This window comes from Typopeltis vanoorti, chromosome 22 (assembly GCF_054136105.1).
Source record: "Typopeltis vanoorti isolate ZY-2024b chromosome 22, IOZ_Tvanoo_1.0, whole genome shotgun sequence".
NCBI classification, from domain to species: domain Eukaryota; kingdom Metazoa; phylum Arthropoda; class Arachnida; order Uropygi; family Thelyphonidae; genus Typopeltis; species Typopeltis vanoorti.
This window is the reverse complement of record NC_143570.1, coordinates 47,823,398-47,849,591: the sequence shown is the minus strand read 5'-3', so window position 1 is coordinate 47,849,591 and position 26,194 is coordinate 47,823,398. Positions and strand designations below refer to the sequence as shown.

The 26,194-nt window shown below is 34.0% G+C and overlaps 1 long non-coding RNA gene across 1 annotated transcript in view; it reads right to left on the bottom strand.

Annotated features, from left to right (window-relative positions):
- LOC150094402 (uncharacterized) overlaps positions 1-26,194 on the bottom strand; it is a 189,041-nt gene that overhangs the window by 35,133 nt on the left and 127,714 nt on the right. The window lies entirely within an intron of this gene.

Sequence of the window (26,194 nt, the reverse complement as noted above, 5' to 3'; positions counted from 1 at the left end):
ACTAAAGAAAGATTTTAACTTTTCAACCACTCCGAATTACATTCCTAAAATGAACTTCATGTGTGGAATTGAAAAACGTCTCTAACCACTACCACAAGTTGTAGTCAACGATATTAGATTCCGAAGCACGATCATCCTAGCAACAGCAAAACAACCAAAACTGAATACCACTCCATATGATAGGAAAGCTATTCGGAACTTGAATAAGAACAAAGAAATAATAATAACTAAAGCGGACAAGGGGCATACCACCGTCATCCTAAACTCAAAAGACTATTTCAAGAAGATAAACGACTTACTATCAGACAGTTCCAAGTACAAAATCCTCAACAAAGAACCTACCATGAAGAACCATAATGAGACAAACTTCCTGATCCGTAACATGAATACTTGGCCTGAAGAACTAAAGGGAAAACTTAAATCTTCACATCCCATTACTCCTAGACTGTATGGGGTGCCTAACGTGCATAAGGAAGAAGTGCCACTTCGTCCAATCGTGGATGGTAGGTCCTCCCCCACCTTTTGGCTAAGCACCTAGCGAACTTACTTAAGGGAAAAATTAGACAAACAGAATCTTACATAAAAAATTCTCAACACTTTGATGATAAACTCAAAAACGTGAAGATAATACAAACAGACATAATGGCCAGTGTAGACGTAGTATCCTTGTTCACGAATGTACCAGTAGAAGAAGTCATGAACATTATTAAAGATCTCTTTCCTGCTGATATTACGAAGATGTTCAAGCATTGCCTGCAATCAAATTTCTTCAAAGTTAACAAGGTATACAAACAATTAGAAGGCCTAGCCATGGGAAGCCCTCTGTCACCACCATGTGGAGACCTTTTCATGGAGAAATTTGAAAATGAAATCGTCACCAGAATTATTCATAAACCTTTAATATATTCGATATATGTAGATGATATCTTTTTCATATGGCAAGACAACATGGAAAACCTACATATGTTTGTCAATAAAATCAATGCACTCCACAATAAAATCAAATTTACTCTAGAAGTAGAAAACAACGAACAGCTACACTTCTTGGTCATACTAGTTAAAAGACAAGGTAACAATATCAAACTGTCCATTTACAAAAGACCTACGGACACTGGACGATATCTACATTACTCTTCAAACCATCATAGGTCACATAAACAGAGCATCATCCACATGTTGAGAAATCGAGCTAGAAACTTTATCTCCGACGATGAAGAAATTTAAACAGAACTGTCTCAAATCGCTATAACACAAGCGCCAAATGATTATCCTCGAAACATCATCAACAAATTTCTACACAAAGATAACCAACAGGAAAGAACAGTTTCCCAGCAAATTTCAACAGCAGTCATCCCCTTTATGGGTTCAATTTCCACCAAAATTGCGAGATTGTTAAAGGCCCATAACATTAGGGTTGTATTTAAAACTACTACTAGCATCAGACAGGTTCTAAGATCTCCTAAAGCCAGTGTTCCATTTTATAAATATCCAGGTGTGTATAATATTCCATGCACGTGCGGTCTTTCCTACATTGGACAAACTTCGAGAAGCCTGGAAATAAGACAGAAAGAACATGTTGGCGATGTAAATCGCAACAGAACGATCACCTCTGGGTTAGCACATCACTTTTCAACTTCGAACCACACTACAGACTGGAATAAGAGCTCTATGACATACGTAGACGAAGATTACAGACATCGATTATTTAAAGAAGCAGCAATAGTGCTACGTTCATGGAGCAACCTAAACAGAAATGAAATGGCCATACTAAACGATACTTTGAAAAATCTAATTGATTCCCTCAGTTCAACAGAACTACAGTACGCTTATAATCATATTATGCGTTTGCACGTAACGCGTGTTCATGATACTGAGTAGAAATGTGACGCGAACGTGTTACCTTAGCTACGTAACAAGTACTAACGTTTTTTTGTATAATTCGCCCACCGTTTGTAGGTTCCTGCTTCGCGTCTTTCCAAGAATAGTCCATTCATGCTGAAGGGGAGAAAGAAATGAAGGACGTCCGAATTGGGCGCAACACGCGACTATTATAATCATAAAAGAGAAGTTAATTTTCCGACTGGTAATAATAAACAACTCATCCCACAATACAGACTGATTACCCTATTATCGGAATGGATTCTCCTTTTTCTGAGATGTGCAGAATTGTCGAAGGATCTCTAATCGGTGGGTGAACTATATTCTTAAACCTTTTTGCATTATCATTTTTTTGTACTGTGGAAGCCTTGAAAAACTTTACTTTCGCTAGTCAGTTACTTACGAAACTGGTAGGCAATATTGTACGAACATACGTACGAATTAAAAATCTATGGTCAGTTTAACAAAAGTCTTATATTTTGTAACATTTTACGACCAAAAACATGTATAATTTAAATGTTTATTATCTCAATTATTTATTTCCTTTTATCATGATTGCATACTTTGTCTGCATATTCGATATGATTTTTCTCCTTTTTGAAAATTGACAACTTTAATTCATTAGACATAACCCATTATTACAGTTATCTTGAAATCAATAACATTTTAATTACTCTTGCTACTGATGGCTCGAAATTTATGTACACTTTTATATATGCGAGTAACTTAGTAATTTATCTTATATCCTATGATTTAAATTAAGTGTTCTTGAATGCTTCATCATGTATTTGAATCCAGAAAATAAAACTGAAAATCTGAGGGAAAATGGTATGTGCCGACCCCTCCATCGCCTTTTATTTCTAAAGGAAGTAGAACTGCTTTAGCCTTGAAGTTTTGTAAGATCAGTGGGTAGTTCGTCTTCATCCTTAGCTACCAATGTAGCTGAGCTGAAGCCTACCAATTAGTTCTACGATCAATTTTTTAGTGGATTTTAAAGTAGGTCTCCTGAAGCAAATCTCCACTTGCTTATGTTAACATTCGAATAATTCAGGGACGAAGGGACTGATAGAAGGCCTTAGAAATGTTACTCTAGTCTACGACTACAATCCAATTTCTAACGGTGTTTCTTCTGGCAGTCTAGCACTCTGGATTACAACGCAATTTCCGCAGGTACCCGTTACGCGCGCGCGCGCACACAATTTTAAAACTGACTGCCACCAAATAAATACGATTCAATTGAATTATATGCTAGTGTATACAATAGGCATAACTGATTTGTGCTTTGGCACAATTAAGGGGAAAATTAGTTTGGTGTAAAATTGAGGTAACAATAATATATTATATACCGTTTGTTTTATTTTATTTTGTTTTTTTATGGTTAGTACATTTTCAAAAAAAAACAGGAGCTATAGTGTTAAGAACTCAAAATCTTTCTTGAATACAAAACAGAGGATTCTTAAAAACTGATTTGTAGTATCTCTCAAAGAATTCAAATATGCTCTATTGCAACAATCATTAATGTCTCTGCTCGTTTTGCTGATACGCCCCCCACCAAAACCAGCGGAGACACCTGTGTTGAATCGTAATATTTCATTGGTTACAACTGGTTTCTTCTTAAAAGCGAAATCGATATTTCGCTTTCGTTGATAATATCACTCTCAATTTTGAAATCGTTAGCTAACAGCATGACAGGACACTACCCTTAATGTGTCACATCGTCAGTGAACTGAGTTGTCGAAACAGATCCTGAAAGGCTAAGCAATATATATGTTTGGAATTGTGGAAATACGAGAGTTACCTAACGAATCAGTCTACGATGCTAAATATAATTCTTAAAAATCCGAGTTTTTAGACAGCGCATATTTTTAAATATTTCATGTTAATTGAATGTAAAATTTTAAATACTTTAAGTTTAATTCATAAAATGTTTAAACAAAAATATTTAATAATACCCTAAAGAAATGTTAGTGAATATATTGTGGAATATAACTTAATTGTTTTAAATGAAAATTTAAAAATGACATGCGTACAAGAATAGTAACTACTGTATTTACTAATCCGAAAACAAATTATGTTGTCTAAAATCTGATGACAAGAATCGACTTTTTCCTTGCGTATACGATGGGCCTGTTTCTAGTTCAAATTTAGTGACGGTGGGTGAGTGGTACACACTGTTTCTACAGCCTTCTCCGTAGTAAAATACCTTATCCGCAAGCTGCGTAATTTTACAAGTGTCATGAAAACATAGACCCATTCTGCCTCCTGTGTGGAACTAATATAGAAAACATTGCAGATTATACTAAATTTAAAGTAATTTTCAGCACTGCCGTGTATAAATGTTATCGGCAATAGATATTACATAGTAATGTATCTCAATGTTTTTCTTTTTAAAAAACGAAACGCCAGTACGGAGATTACAATTTCCTCCAAAATGCATGATAAAAACAACCATGTTATTGCGACATTGAGTCCCAAGTAAATTACCAAAATATGACAGTTAATCCATCACTTCTACTTGTTAGGGTTTGGCAAGATCGCAATTAAAATTGGAAACACAATATGTACGTGTCATATACAATGGGTGATGGTCCTATTGATTTCGCATTTCATTGCATGACATCGTGGTTTCTGTGATGGATTGTGGTAAAATATAACTAAATAAACTTGTATTACCTCTTAGGGTATTTAATTAGTTTGTTGCTTAAAGGCATTTTCTCCTTTCCAGAAAGACATTCAGATCATTTTTATTTAGTTTTTATAGTCGGTCTGAACATTCCTTGCTCTGTTTGCCACGAAAGTGTGTAAATGGCGAACAGAATCCCTGTATTTGTTTATGCCCAAACTATTGAGATACGAAAGATGCAAACATAAAGAAAAGTATTGCTGGCAGTAAGAAACACCATTTCCTGCTGAGAACTTCAAAGAAGTCTGAAGAAAGAAAGTAGTTAAAGAAATGGTTGATTAAAGCGGTATGTCAAAGTTAGTATATATGAGCGCGCATATACAGAATAATATCAAAGCTATGAAAAAATCTTGCAATTGATGGCATTTCCAGCCATAAAAGAACTGAGGTGAGCCAAACAATATATCGTATGTCGAATAAGAACAATCACTAAAAGGTGTCATTTACTTGAGGGCATCATTAGCGTCTTCCATTAAACTTCTGGAATCAAAACACCCATCTCATATTTCAAGAAAAGCAGTAACTACTACCACCAACAAATTGGGTGTGAAATTCTCAAATGCCATCGAAAAACTATTCCATAAGAATGATTTAAGATCACTTCAACACTCATGATCAATTTACTGTATTTGCGAAGTTCGTAAGTTAAATGCTTTTCTTAGAGCAATTCGATTTACACTTCTTTTCATCCTCTATAAAATGGGAATAATAAATCGCTAGCGAATCAAACATATTATGAATATAACAGATTGTGATATTGCAAGACATTAAGTCTTGTTGCGATAACATTCATTTGAATGAAATATATATAAAAAAAGTTATGAAAGTAAACTATTGGGAAAAGTAATCGACATCTGATTTTAAAATTGTATCATCAGTTCTTGACTGCAAAAGAGAAAATCCCAGTTCGCTGACAGAGATGTTACAACGTTAAATACACACGGAGTTTGATATGTAATTATAAAACTAAAGGCAAAATCTTTTCTTGTGAGAAGTAAATGCATGTTCATTAAGTCTCGGGTACAGTACAACCTGAATAGTAAGACAATTATTGCCCAACGTTTTCTTCGGCAATTCAAACATCAGTTTACTTTTTTCTTGGAAAATGATTTCATGTTGTCGTATTTTATTTAAAATCTTTGATGTACTTCCGTGAGCAGCTTATGCTAGAAGCAGACTGATCTCAAAAATCAATGCGAAGCAAACTTACTTTCAGTTCTACTAAATCCCAATCTTATTTTATTCCCTTTCTTCAAATTTTATATTTTCGTTATTGATATAAACTGTGGAAATCAAAAATAAGGTCTATTTCTCCTCCGAGTTTTGGTATTAATACTAACACAACAGTTTCCAAAATTCAAGGAAAGAAGCAGATTGGTGGAGCAAAACGGACACTAAGTTTTCGATTTCGTGATATGTTTTCTCAAGTATTTCCACCTTATCATCGAATTAAGGTTACAAAATGCATGGTTAAAAGGTAGCGAGCGAACGAGTGCCTGTTAGAACCACCGATGATTAATTTTCCCAAAATGCGTTGAAATGTTTAATCTTTCTTAGTGCCGTTAACAATTCCCATTAATCTAGCAGCCTTATCTCTTTTACGCGGACCATGTTTCTTATAGGGTCAAGTCTACTGCGGATGTCTTTTTCGCATTAACACCAAATCCATCACGCGGAACCAAGAACATGTCCAGTGACCTTATCCGCAACTGATTCGAAAGGTAAGTGAGATTAAGTCGGACGAATTCCCTTTTTTTTTATTCTGAAGTTTCCTGGATGTCCATTAGGATTTATAATAAACAATTAGAACTTAAGCTGCGTTGCACTTCTCATCACACAGAATGATTCACGTGATATTTCATGAAGACGTGCATTCCTTGCACGCCCACGTTCGAAAACCATGGCAACAGGATACTGCTTAGATTTTAATGTTGTTTAGACTGGAACATTCGGATAGCGGTTTAACTTTCTGCATTTGTTTGCTTTAGCCAAAATGGATGAATCTGTACATATATAAAGCACTAAACACATTCAGAAGCTTAATTTAATAGGATTTACCCAACTCTTTATAAGAAAAGAGAAAAAGGATTAAAAGTAACGTCTGAAGAGAAAACGAATGTCAAAACATAAAACGCATTCATTCTATTAAGAAAAATACAGATGGAAATGTAGAAAATGGAATTATTGTAAATAATGCGATATTACTGGGAATGGGTAAGGGTGAAATAAATGTAGTAGACAATCTAATGAACACACCATGTGGATTTGGAGGGGTCCTACATCAAGTAGAAATTACAATAATCCGAATGATGATTTAGATGTTTACTTCCTCCATATATAAGTTAAAACGAAACTTAAAGGATAACAGTTACCACTATTTTCAAGAAAAGGTGGTAGCTGTTATCCTTTAGGAATATTATGTGAGGAAACGTTCATGAAGTCCTTAAGATACATGGAAAATAAGACAGTTGGTAGGTTGCTCTGAAGCTGGACTCTGAATACATGTTGACAAGCAGATGTTCTCATTTTTATACACCTAGAGGAATTATGGAAACAAATTCAGCAGAACATCAGCAATGATGTTCATTGTGAGACATCTCTGAATTTTTCGAAATAAAAAAAAAATAATTTCATATGGAAACAAATAATTTTATATAATGCAAATGATTAACTTGCAATTTCAGGAATACAAGATACAATTCACTGTGATAACTAAAATATAAAACAGACCTGTGATTGCAAATTATGTAATCTTCACTAGAAAACTGCATTTATAAAAGTACCACTTCTCGTCTTGCTATATCAAGATCAGTGTTAATGGTGGGATCGAACTTCTTTTTGAAAAACTCGAAGAGCCTGCGAATTAAGATCACCAAAATCAAAGTCCCCATTTAGGGTCATTAGCATTTGATTATTATTTTTCTTCATCAATGTTATTGGTGTAAGGGAGAAGAACGAAATCTGTATTATCTTCAATCAACCGGTTTCAAGAATTGCACATGACTGTTGAGAAAAGTTTCTGTTCGGCAAAAAACAGAAGCACAAATATCTCCCACCCGCGCCTACAGATATTCACGTCGTTTTCCGATAAATACAGTAAGAATCAGATGGGGAACAATAACTTATGCGTTATTCGTATTTTGGTATACTGCAACTTCCCAAGCTCGTTGAAAATCTCTCCTTGTTTGCATGATACAACCGAAGATCGGCACATTAACACATTCCTTGTTATTAAGCCTATTTTCGAAGAGCATTAATAACCGGCAGTAGTAAGTGCAACCGTAAAATCTTCTGAATGATCTGGAAGATTGACAATTCAGAGAAACAATGAATGAGCCGTTGTCTTTGAAAAACTCTATAAAGAATTTTGCATGATTCTCAATGGATTAGGCAGTAACTTTTAAACTCCTTTTAGAGAGGCACCGTCGACTGAGCATTTCCCAATCCACGATTCAAGACTTTTGGCACCGATATAGAGTTCATTCATATCACTTGCTCTGAACAAGGCCACGTAAATAAACAACTGCTTGTGATTCTTTCCATATTCGCATACATGGTTACGATGTAAATTAGGTTTGACATCGTTTTATTATTATTCAAAAGACACTATTCGTGCGGCGACCGCTCACAATAAGGCCATCACCGATGCTAGGCGATAGGACGAACAGGCGCTCATTTCTTGGCTAAGAAGCTGACTTGCGTAGCATTTGCGATTTCGTAGGATACACAGGCTGTGCATAAAACATACCGTTTATGTACGTTTTCTCATGTGGGCTTCTTGCTCTCCGTTTTCTTAAAAACGGTCCTTTTTACAAAATCAGGCGACATGAGCAGTGTTCCACGCAAAACTAGTTTCAGCATGGAAGCAGTGCACGTTTCCATGCTGAAAGTTTAGTTCATGACTTCTCTGAATGGTGGCAATGTTCATCTGAGATAGGGATAAAGAGTTTTCTCCGTTAATTACTTGGACAACAAAGCATACTGCTGAAATGCACTGTGTGTTTCTAGTTCTCATCTTTTCTCCCTGCGCTCATGCAACAATTATATAGTTAACTCCCTCCTAAACCCCCGCTCATGATCCATTGTGAGACTCGAAACACAAAAATGATTTGTATTTTCATTTTGTTGAGATTGTAACAGTTGCGTTACACTTGTGTTTTTCTGGCAACTGTGTTATAATCTTTGTGCAAAACTTAATGATATTTCTATACGTGGATGCAGATATATTTACCTGCTTCTTTATATTGTAATTGTACTTATTGGAGAGAAGCCGGTTTCTGCGACTGGTACTGTACACGATGTCGCAGTAGTTGTGTAGAGGTCCTAGCAATGACCTACTTATTAACAACAGAAAATTCGTTACATTCATCTTCAAAATTCATTCCAATTCGCGTAAAGATGTTTCATATAAAAAAAGCCTTGGCAAGTTCAGTATGTTCGTGACAAAACGGTTGATATAAGTATATGTCTGTATATGCGAAAGATAATAAGGTTTTAATGCACTATACCAAATCTAGGACAGTACTATTCGCCCTGAGGACAACGGATTTGGGATTTGTACATTTTGGCTGTGTACAAGTGTACACCGCCAAAAGCAATGTTTAAAGGGACGGAAATGAGAAGGCAATGAGGAATCTACATTCTAGGCAAGACTAGAATGTAAGTCAACTGAAGAAGACATCTGATTTTATCTAGATATTAAACTCTAAAGGGAGACATAGCGAAAATCTCTCTTAAACTGTGTAAAGCGTTGGCACTTCTCACATCACTCAAGATAGGGCATGGAGAAAAGAGGTTAAGTCACTGATTAAAGCTAGGAATTTTTGCAGCAAGGCAAGTTTGTTTTATGACTAGGAGGAATGAAGTATGTTGTCATTAATCCAACTGTGGATAGAATTTGAGGTTAAGAAGTCGTTTATGTAGCGGAGGCGGAAGTGAGAGAAATGCTGAATTCTAGAAGACTTGTTAATACGAAAAGATAAAGCCCCAAGGAAACTAGAATATAATTAGGCCAATCCGCAGTATTGGCCTAATTATATTTCTAACTAAAAAGACATTGTTTACAACGTCTACCAGAACAAGTCAGATTTAATAAAAGGTTTTCAATAAGATAGACTCATTAGCCATCATCTAAAGATAAAGCAGACTAACATTTATCATAAACATTTATGACGAACTTCTATACGAATTATTTGATAGTATTTATACAAATGAGTTTAGGGAAAAAATACTCTCTTTTTCTATAGAAATAAAAATCAATATGGTGCGTTTCTTAAAAGCGAAATATCCAAAATAGTTGCGAAACAAACACAAAAATATAAGCATATTCGCTGAAAGGCAAGACAAAAATCAAATAAATGTTTCTAATTATCACGTACATAAAATAAAGGAATAAATCAAAAGGGGTCCATGCGCATTACAGATGAACAGCTGATAAAATCCCAATATCAAGAGGCAGGTTTCATCTTCTCATTACCGTCCACGGACTGACTAAACAAGTAATTAATAAAATGTCCCGCTTCATGGAGTATCAACCGAGCATGCTATTGGCAGTTAATTTTCTAGCGATCCTTTGAAACAAGGCGAAATAGATTATAGTTTGGTACTGCGAATGACACTTTCATCTTTAATGTTTATGAAAGAAACAGCATTTGTTCTCTAATAAGTGACTTTCCAATTGCATGGATTTTTTTTTAATCCTAATGTAATTAGTTCACGAACAGATGCCTCCAATTGGGAGAGTATATGAGGAATGGGGAGGTAATTAATTAACGCAGCAGATCAGTAATATGATAACGGAGTCTGCCTTTTCCAATAACGATTGTAGATCATGCATGAAAGCCGCCATGGAAATATCATGCGAATTTGGCAGCTAAGTCACACCTGTTATTCTTATTTCGACGCATGGTAGCACGCAATCACATTTGGGTCCACAACCGCTTACATTTCATTTTTTTATCTTCATCGCCATTGATTATTTTAACTCATCCAAGCGTAATATCGGTTCATCTTCAGTAGAACGAAAAGCGAATAAAGAAAATGTCACCTCTCATCTGTCCGGATTAGGGAAAAATGTACAATTCTTGTTTTCAAATGAAATATTTTAAAGGAGACGTACTAAGCGATAAATCATTATCCTATTTACTTGAAAGAATGCGATGAAAAGTCTAAAGCAAATATTAATATCCACCAACTTCGAAAATGCTTACGCATAATTAAATAAATTATATCACTATGTAACAATATAACAATTTTTATTAAAACGAGGCCTATTTACATTTAAATTGCTTTTTTGTTTCATAGTTTACCTTGATTAAAATTATCTAAAAGGTTTCATTCCATTCAGATTTGTGGTTTGAGTTAAACTTTTTCATTTAGTTAAACTATATGATAACTGAATTCTGAATATCTTATTTAGAAAGCATGTACACAAAAGCCAAACTAAATTGGCCTTGTGTGTAAATATTATAAAAAGAAACACCTTAATTGTTTTCAATGACGATTATGCTTGCTTGCCTCTTGGAGCATTGAATAATTGGAGCTGAATTGCGAAAGAATAAAGCAGACATGAAGAAAGACAAAATCAATCAAAACAAACGCTTGAAAAGTTCTGCAAATAATTTGTACGTCTTAGAGGAAAACAATGCAGTCGACATTGTTCACAAATGACCATTCACACTCAATATTCACTTTTCACGCTGTTGAAAACAAACTCCAAGAGGCTTGTTAGATAAGTGCAGAATGCCGGACTGAAACATACAGCTATCAGTGATGTTTCATCTTTTATTCCTAATATTGTTCATTTTCACTGGTTTAACGGACAAGCATATTTTAATCTTGCCATAATGTTTTCTTTTGGATTCCATTACTGATTTACGAAAACATGTAAATAGAAACGAGTTTGATACACATCATATAATAAATGTATCTGAACTGCTTATTTCAGTGCGGAAGGATTTAATGCAAAGAAAGGAAGAAAATTTATATTTGAAAATGGATCACGTAGTCAATCTTCTTATGTTTAGGGAAAAAAAAACGTTTGGTTTGACATTAGGAGACTAATGTGACCAAAATATGCAATGCTATTTTTCACTTTATTACTGTTCAAAATAAAATTTATTTTGTATTAAAAATAATCAAATCAAACTATACTTTAGAATTTAAAGTTTATTTTAATTATCAAAAAATAAACAAACTGAAAAAAACACTTTTAATATTTTCATTCCATTTTAATGTAATAACTGAATTATTAAAAATGTTTTTATTGATATATAAAATTAATGTTTTTATCCTCAATTCTCATTTCTCTTTAATTTAATGAAAACATCTTTACTTCTCATATCATATCGTAGCATGATGGCAGATGCGTAAAATCGAAAAAATAATGACAATTTAATGCTGAATTATTTGACTTTATTTGTTATCTGAATTATTCTCTGCATATTCATGCTTATTTTCTTATCTCATATATACGTATGTATGATATAATTCGTATGCAGAGAATCAGGTATATGTTTTACCATAACAAAAATTTAATTTGCATAGTATAAACTACAAGTATTTTAATGTGATATAAAATTACGCTCAAGTCTGAGAAAAATAACTGGTATGGAAGCTTACTTTGCTAGCCAGGGAAAATCATTTAAAGCAAATGTGAAAAGGAAATCTCTTATTAATAAATGACAATGTCTGTGTGTCGGAATCAAATTCAAAGGCATTTCTTATCAACTATATTGATGTTAGACCCGTACTATTTCTTCCACACATCGGCAGATGTTTTCCCGGATATTGTAACACTAACCATTCATCATAAGGCAAATCTCTTTTGCACGTGCTGTAGACATAATAGTATCAAATTATGTTTGGCTCCACAGATATGCTTATACCTCTGTAAAGTTTCGTGAATCATGTCAGTGAGCTGCAGAAAGCAATGTAATCATCAGTAAAATTATAGATTCGAGTATTTTAAGGGAGGAAATCTTTTTTTTTTTTATCACAGTGATCTAGATCCATCCCTTCCACTACGATAAAATTCGGAACAACGATATCTATGAGACAATAAAAAAAGTAAATAATAAATGTGAGGATGAACTAAGAATGAAATAAATGTGAACAAAAAGTGATGATATATGTATCATTTTACGCAAATTATGGATACTTAAAGAAATATTTCATAAATAAGTTAATCAACTTCCAAGCTTACTAAATTAAGTCTTGTTCAAAATATTTTGTAGCTTCCTCTTATCAAGGATTGTAAAGATCAAGGAGAGTCTAGTGACTTGAAACAATAACAGAACGAGCTTCCTTTGTTCAGTCAGTATTGATTGAATCTGACGCGCATCTCTAGGGCGTGTAAATCCTTCATAAGCGCTTTCTAATCAATTGAACAGCTGTTATATCCATTAACGGGCTTCAGGTCATTGAGGGAGTTAGGCAAGGATGCTCACTTTCTCCTCAACAGTTTAGCATCTCTGCTGAGGACATAATGCGTGTAGTATCCGATGAGCTTAACACAGGAATTGAGATAGTTAGCTGATCCTACTTATGCTGATGATACAGTTAGTGCTCCTTTGTAATGACAACTAAGAATTAGGACGAATCCTTGACAAATTTGATGAGATCAAACAGACGACTTCAACTTAATCTTGCTAACAAAGATCATCGTTCTCAAAGGGAATATAGACAGTGAAGTTCCTGATAAACAAGCATAGCTTAAGGAAGAAAATATTGAAGAAGTCAACAAAGTTCAAGTACCTAGGATCCATTGATACGAAGAATTTCGGTTCAGAAGATAAGGATAATTGTCTAAAATCTGAAAGGATGGATCAATTCCCAGAGGAAAGTAAGAAGAAATCCGGAAAGATAAAGAATCAGAGAGAAAAAGGAATGCCGCTTTATACATGTGATGTTACAGAAGGTTGTAGAGAATATCATATACCGAAAGGCGGCCAAATGGATCGGTAGAACTTCAAGATTCCTTAAGAATACTGACACAAGAAAGCTGAAATACTCTGGACACAATGAAAGAATGGAATAAGGGCTTATAAAAACAGTAAAAGATGGTAAAGTTCCTGGGGGGGGGGGTAGACTCTCTCAAATGGTATACATGGATGGTGTGAGCGATTTTCGGGGAGTTGAAGCCTCCAGAAATGCATACAACAGGACCATCTGGTGAGGATTGATTTGTCATAACAAAAAAGCATTTGATTATTTCAAATGAATAAATGCTTTTAACCGAAATGTATTTTATGGTTTCATATTGAGGTGTAAGGGTTTCTCCTTCTCGTAATTGACATTTTTCAAACGCCACAGCAGAGAGTAGTTCTTTGTAATTACAGAGGAAACAGCTATGAAGGCAATGCATTTTGTCAATGTATTGCATTGATCATTTCACTAGTTTTTCCTGTTTTAAGGATTGAAAAACAAGAGTTTTCAGAATCCTTCTAATTTCAGCAAAACCTATCAATCGGACAGAAGAACACAGACAGCACAGAATGGTTAACTAAACATCTAACAATTAATAAAACTGCACATATCACTTAAGGTGATTATAAAAATATGAATTGGTTTATTATGAGTGTTTTTTACTGATCTTTCTGTTAATATTTTATTCTAAACTCTTTAACGTGAATTTATGATGTTAATTACAATATATACTTTAAACTTTTAATATAGGCGGCAGTTGCCTACTTTGCCATGGTTATTGACGATATATTATTATTATTACACGACACCTCCAGGAAGTCCAAAGACTTATCGAGGGAGGGCACCTGCTCCACAAGTCCGCTACTAACATCACCAATCACTTCACTTCATCTACACTACCAATGCCATCTACCGCCGACCAGCACTTTCACATTCACAAACACCCACGCCCACGGCGGTATTCGAACCTGCAGCCTTTTGGTTGGAGAACGGATACGCTAACCACTCGGCAGATTCAACTTAGTTTCGATACTATTTACTACTATAACATTTCATACCCGCCGCCTTTTTTGCAGAAGGCATCGAAACTAAGTTTTCTTTTGATTTTTTTTTTTCTGACTACTGGAAATAAGAATGCAAGCAGAATTTATTCTTCAATACTAACTTCTAGCTTATCCCGAACCTCAGAAAAAAAAATCAAAAGAAAACTTGATTAAATATTTAACATAATATAGCAGTTAGTATTAAGAATACGTGATGGGGGAAGTTGTCAATTTCCGAAGCTCAGTACATCGGAAACTGATAAATTTTAGGTGCCGTTGTGGCAAAAGGTAGCGACCACACAGCCAATCAGTTCCGAAAATGGTAGTTACTAAAAGAAGTAACTAGAAGATTGCCTTTTGGAAATGAAAAAGGAGTTAGTAATTTTATTTTTTCTATTGGTCCTTAAAGAAATCTCCAGGAATGATAACTCTACTCCCCAGATTGATAATCGTAATAACTTGAAAAAAAAATCGCATTATTTACATATTGGCATTTGATTTGCTCCGTTTTCCACATTAACTGATATTTTTGGTTGTCCCGGGTTTGTTATTTGCATTCTCCTACAAGTTTTAATCGTAAAACTAGACGTCCATCACACAAAAGGAAATTATCATCTTCGTAATAAAAAAAGCAAGAAACAGAGGATTAGGGAATTCAAATTAATTCCATGACGAAGACACATGTGCCAGTATTTCATCCGATGTTTTCCATCCCCAAATTTTAAGTATTGAGTTAATTATGTTTAAATGATGTTGAACATTTTTCATGTAAATTTGTTGGCGTACTCAATTTGTGAATATATTTTATATTATGAAACAAGGTGTTACTATCAGTAATTCTCGATTATTACAAAAGCAACCAATTCCGTTAATTGTTTTGGAACAAGATTCACTTCTTCATATATATCCACGATATTTGTTTCGGTATTCTGAGAGATTTATCACCTTTAGATCAACCCAATATGAGCACCCATCCCCTTTTTGATTATGGGGTGAATGATTATTATTAATAATTATTATTATATCACACATCCAGGGAGTCCAAGGACTCATGGAGGGAGGGCACCCACTCCACAACTCTGTCTTAATCACTCAATTCACCAACTACAGCGAACCACATCATCTACACCAACGCCATCTACTACCCACCACCACAACTAATATTTTCAAACACAATCACAAACATCCATGCCCACGGCGGTATTCGAACCCGCAGTCTTTCGGCTGGAGAGCGGATACGCTAACCACTCTCGGCCAACCGGGCCGGCTTTACATGAAAAATGTTCAACATCATTTAAACATAAGTAACTTAATTCTTAAAATTTGGGAATGGAAAACATCGGATGATCTCCCTTAAAGATATCGTTTTGACTTTCCTCCCTACTGACCAAAATCGCACAGGGAGTAATTAGCAGTGGACCATTAGAACATTATTGCCTACTGACATGGCAACACTCTTACCTTTCGTGTCGTGGTGAAACGCAGCTCATGGTATTATGGCGTGCATGCCTGATTTTTGCTAACGCTGTTATTAACCCTTTATTGCTTTAAAAGATAACATGGAAGGCGTAAAGGAAATAGCACAAGAAACAACATTTGGAATACATGTGTCCGGATCAGTCTTGATCGCAGTCTGCTAGATAGAAAACAATAATTAAAAATAAAGCAATAATTAATGATTATGTCATTAAACAGAAATCCCTACCTTAACTGATACTGGACGAAGTATTTAAGAAGTGAAACTTGCTCGTAAGATCAATAGATATGTACAATTAAATTTCAAAACGAGAACATGCTGAATATTTATTAAATTGTAGGCCAGTGATGATACCTCTGTTTACATTTTTATATATATTTAATCGTTCTAGCCCTTACATCCAAAACCACAACATTCTTGGCGCCTACTCCACATAAATATAATTAATACCAAAATGCTACACTTTTTAATATCGTAATCAGTTAACATTATGACTATATGTTCTTTTTCAAGACTTCCTAATGTTTCTTAGCAATGTTGATTTTCAGTTTATGTCTAAATTAATTAAATTACTAAAAGCGATCGGATTGTAGTCCAATTACGACTTGTCGGTGGAATGAAAAAATTTTATAATGCCCGTGGAGAAGAAAATCAATCCCGTGCATGAGTGGCGTTTCAGAACTTGAGGATATATCAATGTGAGTGGGCAATCTTTTTTCTGACGTGAGAAAAACAAAAATTCCCTTCAAGGGTGAGAGTTCATATCTTAATCAATAGACCAGGCCGAAAGTTAATGAGCTATAAAAACTCGTCCATTTCTTTCAATTTCAGGTCAGGTTAGTTGAAGTGGAAGAATTAGGAAAAACGTATTATGTTCAGGTTACATAAGCCCAGAATAGGTCCATGTTTCATAAACATCCTTGATAACTTTTCGAAACACTCATCGGATCTTTACCACCATCACTTAGCAGATTTTCAATGAAGTTTCAATGCAGGCATTACGGTAACGCTTTCAAAACCGACAAATATACCGAAATTTAATTCAGAACAATTTTAACTGTGTAGCATATAAACGGCATTGTCTGTATTTCCATATTTCTTTTAAATTAGGGCAGATTCCAATTTCAAAAAATAAAGTGCATCTTTAGAGAAAAAGTCACTTCAAAATGTATTTTTTTTATTATTTTTTTAATTTGCTAATATTATCTTCGAAACAATAACTACTCCTCTTGAAGAGGTCATCTCACGGGACTGAGACAGGTAACCCAGTATTTCAGACCTCTAGTGCGAGGTAGTTTTGCATGCAGCCAAAAGAGAACCCTTCGGAAATCGAGCTGTAAAATATGGACGCCTTTGCCAAGAGCTATTTTCGTACACAATGCTGAAAAGAAGAATAAACGAACGCCAGGAGTTTCGTTTTTTCTTTCTTCTGTAAAATTCGGAATGATAGCTGTCATCAGCTTCTGCGCATTTTCTTTGAGCTTTTCTTTCTTGATACCTACTGCAAGCTGTTGAGTGACAGCACAAAAGGGTATTTAATGCTCAAATGTCAAAGGAACACTTCCATGGATTTTCGTTAAACGATTGCATTATATTCACTTTAAATAATGTTCTCTTTAAATTACGTTAAATAACCCTGCAGACATTTTAAACAGACTGACGTAGCTTACTTTTATGTTTCATTTAGAAGTTCATGACTACTGTAAGCTGCTTCGAATTTTAAAAACAAAATCTAATTCCAACTAATTCTAATGCTTTTATACCTTCATTCTGTGAATACAAATGCACAATTTTCTCTAAAAACATACTTTTAAATAAAAGAAAAATGTGTTAAAGTTAAGGTTTTTAGGTAAAAAAATATCGACAGCTACAGTATATGCATAATTTGGAATTACACCCCAGATGTAAATTAAAAGATAAATTTCAAGAAAACGGGATTACCTTTTTTATTTTATTCGAATTTTATCGCAAAATAAACCCTCTCAATTTTGATAAAGCACAGTATGGGTGCTTTATATTTAGCTGAAATTGCGAAAAAAGTTAAGCCAATATTTTGCTGCTCAAATTTATGCAGTTTGACTGCATTAAAATAAGCTACTATTTCCTTTTGTATCTATTCATCAGTTACGATTGCTTAGACAGCATTACACCAATTTGAATCTAGATTATTCTTATATTATTCTTTAAAAACGCGGTCTTTTTTGTTGTCGCAATAGATATAGACAAGAGGGTGATGTATACTTGAGTAGATCAACACTTGTCTGATTACATTCAAAATGAAATATCCTGCCTCTGTTATGATGTGAAAATACCGAAATGTGTCTGGTGATGCCAAGTATTGGTGTATATTCCTTTATATTGCTTTACCTTGTAATTCGATCGTAATCGCCACGTGCTAATTATGTTTTATGATTACACGCAGACTTAATCGTACTGCAGACGAAATAGAGTGTTTAATCCTTATTCATGTATTCCAACATCTGTGTGTTGAGTTTTGCTTATTTCGAGGGATAAAAACCCGAATTTCCGGGAGAAAAAACCTGCTAACTCATCTTCATTTGAAAATTCCTTATAAAAGTTCTTCCCATCCTAGACGGTATTCAAATCCTATTTTTTTTCTTTAAACCAAAGGACGTCGTCGAAACTGTCTATATTACGTAGTCTCTACCGCTTATTAAGTTATGCTATATTTTGATCTTCATATTTCTTTCGTTACTTATGTGATCATCTTTGAATGAAAGAAGTGTGTGTTATTTTGAATTACAGAAAATATTTCCCTATCCTCTGCAATACTTTCATTGCCAACAACGAACCTGTATGTATCATGACAGCTATTTTAATCTATTAAATGGTAAAGAAGTTATTATATGGTGGAATTTCAAATTGTCTTTTTAGTGATGAAAAAAAAACTTCAAATGTTCTTCGCTCCGCAAATGAAAATTTGCCATTTGTGTAATTATAATGCATTCCAGTTTTAATATGAAATGTTCTAGTACAATGACAATTTCTAGTATAAATAATAAAAACATCCATATTTTCAGCAGTACTTGCAATTCTGGGATGTACATTTTTCTTCAAACAAATGATACTCGAAATTTCGCACAGAATCTCCTTTCATCTATTTACCATTCGAAGTAATGCATATACTTGTCACAGACAATTTGAGTCACTAATTGTTGCTATGGAGACACGTTCCATTTATTCGATATCCGATGGCATGCACGAAATGGTTAATGGCGCATTAACGTTTTTGTATCAGAGCCTTAGCATGAGATTAATGGATAGCATCAACGTCTTCAACTTTCGAATTATACAGTATTTATTATTTCTATGCTTGAAAATTGCGTAGAAATTTGTCTTCCCTATTTTTTTTTTTTTTTTTTTTTTTTAACTCTTCTCTCCTCAACCTGTTGGTTGGAGACTACCATGGGCTGTTAGTTTTGCTGTTAATTTGACTGTTTGCTAACTTCGTCCATTTTTGATGTCACTAATGTCACGCACAAAGCAAAATGAATATAACTGAAGCTTAAGCAAATCTAGCCAGGATAAAATTTCGGCTGATGTCAAACTGGTCAACAGTGTCGGTCGCTTTAAATCCATCCCGCTCATTAAACATAGTAGTCAAGTGACTGGAAAGGAACGTTTTTCAAGACACGAACTTTCATGAACAGTCTGAGGTCATGAGGTCTTTCATCAGATGATGAAATTCCTCTTCTAGATCCATTCCAGATTCAACCCACGTTGGAAAGTAAAAATGCCAATCTAGTCCATGCATAAACGTTGATGCTTTTATGCACAGAATAAAAGTGGAAGCGCCAGTTTTTCTTCATTTTACAATTCCAAGGCTGCTCATATAGCAAGTTTTATGCCAACTGTGTTTCTTCAGTATTATACTAAGGGAGAGTTCTATAGAAACAAATTGCATTTAATATATATTAACCATTTAAAAATTAGACGTGTAACTTTAGATTTTAAGAACTTGTTACTAATCGTTACTATTGCGAGTTATGATGAAAACAATTGTTGAATGGCTGCCGGATGTATTTCTTCAATGCTACTGTGGTTAGCACAAAGCGTACTTGCTAAGGTATATAACATAATCTTCTGGCAATCGTGATTTATTTCAAAAACTTAAGCACGCCATAATGATGAATAATATATCGGAAAAGGTAAATGTTTGTTGTGCCCTCTACAAATTTCCCTCCGCGGAAGTCTCATAAGAAGGAATATTTCCCTAAACTCTTATCTTGTAAACGAGGCAGACAGGCTGTCGAATTCATGCAATTTACAGATATACTACTAATACTGCCATTATTTCTTTGACCAACAAACAAGTGGCAAAAAGAAAGAACTATGCAACGAGTTGTGCTTCAAAATAGAAAATTGCCCATCACGGAAATCTCCGAGATGCTAAAATGAACAGAACTCAAATATTTATATTTTTTGTTATTTATTTTCAAATGTGAAGAGACGTCTGTTTATGATATTCAGCAGCAAAAGTTAATGTAGATGAAGAAACCTGCCCATGAACTAGCTAATCAATGGAACTTTATTGGCTTCATTCAAAATCAATTCGGACCAAGACAACAATACTCCACTTAGTGATCATAACGATATGTGATTTTGTGTTTTGTGAATAAATTTTTGAAACCGTTTAAATCAGTTGTGATTATATCACTTGTTTTATTTGCCTACCAGTTTGCTGCTAACAAACTCATAGGCATCCTTTATTAATCATGTTGCGAGTGACCTCCAATGTTTCGTTTATTTGATTCTGTAACTGTTTTTTGTTCAAATTCGATATGACTATGTATCTTATTTTTTGCTTGCTTGTTGATTAATCTGCTGCAGAAAACAGGTTCATTCAGCAACTGTCTATCTAGAAACAGTTCTATTCTTCCATATACCGTTCTACAAAATTCACTTGGAACAATGAAATCCTCATCTCTTATACGAATTCAGGTTTTTTTCACTTCAATTTGGGGTCTAACAATTAGTAACACAGATTATCTATGCATATTTTTTTATGCTTCATTTTCCTCTTTAAAGTCACGGATGGAGGCAGATGACATTCAAATGATGTACGTGGTTGCCGTAATGACATTACGTTTAATGGAGGCTCAAATCAGCTATAAGAGAATTGCACGATAAAAAATTGACTGCAGAATACAAAAGCTGTTTAAGAACAAAAAACAGGAGATTCAAAGTTGCATAGTATAAAGTCAAATAAACTATATAATTCTGAAATGAATGTCATAGTTAAGTGTTTACAATCCACTCTATGCTTTATGGTATATATACCTATATAACCACGCAGTCTACAAAGAGTTTGTATATTGACTCTGTAGTGCACATTTTAATCCTACTATTGGCCAGCATTGTTTGAAACGTGCTGGTTCTTTACTGGTAGGTTTGTGTTTAAATTAAAAGCTAAATATTTATAGAAGACCGGGAGAGAGAATAAACTGTTGTACGATAGATATGAAGTCATCTCTTGTGTATTGCGTTAATGAAAATTTAAAAAAAAAACATTATATATGTTTTAGTAGTGAATTTGTTTGCAGATGGATCTCCTGATCTCCATTTTCCCAACTACCATTTTCAAAGACTCAAACATTAAAACTGCACTGCAGGCTCATGTTTACAGGTAATTTTTCTTAATTTGTGGAATAAGGTGCTCGGACCTCTCCTTTGTCTTCCTTCCACCCAAGTGTTTTCATAGCCGCCAAAGTGATGAATATTTTGCATGCTATATTACTTACTAAAATGGACCTCGAGATATGTTATAAATTGCTTTCACTTTTCTTTTGCTTTCCCAACATAGTCAAATAAAAGGGATAGGTTAAGATATAAAAACAGCATTTTAAAGACTTTGCATGTTACTTTCTCAATTAGTCTCACAGAGCAGAAAATCTGTTATAAATCCTAAAGCAATAATTAGTACAACGACAACTCATACACAGTCTCAAAGTTCACTATTGAAATAACATTAAATTAGCTGAAGCTCTGTAGCTTGGTTTAAACGAACTGCCTGTATAATATGCGTTAAAAATAAGTTACAACAAAAACGAGAGTAGTTCCACTTTCCCTTATTATATCTTCAGTTTCAGGAAAAAAAATGGTGAATAAAAAAGGAAATTAGTAAGAAATTGTAAAAGTAAGTCCATTGGGACTATTGGAGGAACGAGATGTCTCATGTTCAAGGAAATAAAGTTATCACCCCGGTATGTGGCTGGTTAACTCGTCTTCTTCTGAGACAAAGTCCTTATAAAGATTGTTTGCGCTCAAGACATAATTCGTACAGTCATTCCTATTAATGTATTGTAGCGTAAAGTGTGCAAAAACAAAGCACAAAGAATACTCTCTTTAATATCAGAGGATACTAAAGAGAATAAGGCGTAAAATGTATATTTGACTAAATTTCGAAATATAATATAAATCCATTCCTACCAGCAGAATTCTCCACTTGAAGTCTTAAATTTAAAATTTAAAAAAAATAAAAAGATGTTCAAATTAAGTTCATATATTTTCTCTTTTCATTTTACAGACCATGAGTAATATAATATTGATAATTGTATAGGGGATCTAAAGCCTGGTTATCTCTTTCCTTTCATACAATTATGATATTTGTTCATATTGTGAAACTATGTGTTAAAATGTTTTCCTTTTCTATCGAAGTAAGTTACGTTTCTTTACATTAATATTATTTATATGATATTAAACCTTTTACGAAGGTTTAAATACGAAGATTTATTAAACTTTTAAAGGAAAGTAACAATAATTAAGAGAACAAAATCATAAACCAATAAAGTTTACAGTGCTTGCAAGTAATTAGATTCCCGAGAAGAGGAACAAACCACAATCGCATTGCACAGGATCAAGATGCTCATAGAAAAAAAAAATACAACAGAGAGTGGTGGTAGAAGGATGAGGGGGCGATCCATGTACTACATAAATTTCTGAAATGGGGAGTGAGAGAGATTAAAAATTAATATTCTGAAGCTTTCGCTATTAGAATAAAACCACAAGTTCTAACAGTTCTTTCCCTTAATTGGAATCTCTTGAAGTACAAATGTTTTAGAATTCCGTTTTTTCTTCCCAACTGTTATGTCTACACCCCGATAAAAACAAAACAATGCATTTGATGAAGCAATGCGGGTCTGACAGGCACTTAAATTCTTTTAAAGTATTAAGAAAAACTGCACGAAATGTTAAATATCTCAACAGGTAGGCAGGCGATGCACCACATACAGGGAGCAGTTCCTTTAAAGCACTCAATAGTTACTGAACAGAAATCACTAACACTCTTCAATTCTTAAATAATATAAACAACGTTATCATTTACCGAATGTAGATAAAAATGTAGGTCAATAGAGGCATTCCATTTTTCATTACGTATGCACAAACGCCGGGTGATGCGGACTTCGGGAGATTAGAGAATTATAAGAACATTACAAGATACACTGAAATTCTTATAATGATTGGTTATGATGACAAACGCGAAAATGCAGTGAAAAGTAAAGAAAAACAAAGCACATGCAAAGAGAAATATAAGCTGCTAAGCGTACAAGAATACCACAAGCAAGATCATAAGATAAAATACGAAAAATGAAAACCCAATTTTTTGTGTGTGAGTAACTTCGGTGCAAAGTAAAAAATGGGATCAATTAGCCATAATTAAGCACACATAGTAAATTATTATTTGGAGAGGGGTATTGTCAAACAGCTGATAGATATATTCAATTACCAACAAAGTAACAGTACGAACTTCAAAAATATGCTATTGAAGTTAAGCTGACATCATCGATGAGCCTTAATGACATTAATGGTTTTGGTGTTTCTCATCCTTTAAAAGGCTTAGACTATAGAAGTGCACCTGACTGATAAATGAAAAGGCACGTCTCTCTTAACAGTTACTCTCGAACACCTGACCCTAACTATGAAATTCATTAGTGGTTAATGTGCAGGCTTCAATTTCTCATTAGCTGGTCTTTTATTCGGAAGGGGTATCCACAACTTCATGAATACCACTGATTCAATTCAGAAATCTATTTAGAAATTTCTGAATTTTATTAAAGAATTGTTTGTCCCTTTCTCCCTGAATGGACGAGGAACGCTATTTTAGCGAAAGGAAGCTTGGATGTGCGATCTATCGCATCAAAGAAATCTCTATCAATGCACTTAACACCTCTTGCCTTTGTTGATGGTTACAGAGTTGTTTATTCCAACGCGTATTGTATCTGTGTATTTAATTAGGTCATATTACAAAATAAATAATTATTCTTAGATTAGAATGCATACACTAATATAAAAATCCATCCCATAAAGCAGTAGGATTCGTGGTTATGCAGAACTCTTAATTTTCTAATTTCTAATACAAATTAGAAACAATTTGTAATTACAAAATTAATTTATCCCTCTAAAACAGTACCATTATTATATTTTAAAGGAAGCGTTGTTCATATATATATTTTATATATAATATAATTTAATGTATTTTATAGTCTACTAGCTAGTATCAAATATGCTTGCTAATGATGATTTTCACATATAGTTGTAAAATGTTGACTTGAAATTAATCATGCTGTTTCCTTCTAACTCTACAAGGCTAGTAGATACAATGTACGATATTGATCACCACATGACAATTTCCGCTAAAATAGGGTCTTAGCGAATAAATTCGGAAACCCATGATCACTAAATCCCTCTGTCAACCCCAATGAGTTTACACCGAATCAAACTTGTCAACCACGCAGACATTTCTAAATTTGATTTCTAACACCTCGTAAGGTTAATTTAAAGAAACAACTTCCAACAGGCCAAGTGTTGTTTTGTGCCATAGAAATAGGAGCAACTTTTAGTGACTACCTCGTACATCTACTGATAACAAAATAAGCTAAGAACAGACCTTCAAATTTATACGCCTACCAAAATTTCGAAGCAGTTTAGTCACAGTCAATGTCAAATGCCGAGCAATTATGAGACAAGATTTTTTCTTTATGCATACTGTGTCACGAGGTTTATGATTCATGGCCTGTAATCGAAGGGGTAACCAAAGAACCTTTTTGTGTGTGTGGATATGTGAAAACCGTTAATTTATCTCATGTTCTGTTTTTATTTAAAGAATAGTCATGTAATGAAGATTAATCACCTAATACTGTTATGTTCAGCCCTTCTCAGACTTAATCATTAATCCACGCCCTCGTGGAAAATTAACGTTGGTAAATTATAGAGTACTCCGAAACCTAATGACAAGATGAGTCCTAAGATATTAAAAATAGATTTCTTTGATTATGACTTATTTTATTTCTGCATACCATTTCCCTTTCTCTACATGCAAATTTAATTACAATTATCACAAATCTTATTTCCTGCAGGAAATAACAAACGAAGAAGATAATTTTCATTACTCTCCAGTTGAGCCCATGATTTACATGCGCGGGTCCACTAACTTATATTCTCTTTTTTTTCTTATTGTTTTCATATGGTGGCGAAAACGGGGTAGATGGATGCATTTTCTTTATCCTGAGGTAAATACTATTAAAGGAAATTCCAAGTCTTAAAAAAGTTTATTAAAACCGCACAGATTCTTTTTTCAATTATTTTCTCTGCGATAGACAACACAACAATCTAAGTTTTTTTTTTTAATTTGAATCTGAGAAAAACGATTTGAAGTCGTAATGATTGATTTAAACTTTATAAGAATGGGCACTGATCAATTAAGATAAATAAAAAAAAAATTTAATTAAGAAATGATCTATTGTTCGATTATTAACGTCTTGTATGTCACCAATAACACACACGTAGATGTAAGCGAATGGCGAAGTTAAAATGATGCTAATAGATGTTAACTTCATTTCTTACGATCCATCAATAGAGGGAAAGAATTAGTAACATATTATTAAAAACTATAAGTTTGTTACAACGAAATTGAGTTTGCATTGTTCGTTATGAATATACTGTCCAGTGAAAAGATTACTACCATCCTAATTGTTTACAGTGTCCACTTGCGTTGTATATTCGTAAGTTGCCGTTGCTGTGCAACATGGCATGCACTCTAAGGCCTTAACGTTGATGGATGTGGATCCTACTTCGTCAGAACTGCTTTCTGTAGGCGGAAAGTCTTCAGAATGGACGACTCACACTCCAGATCACTCAATGCACGTAGTTTCAGAGATGTTATATGGA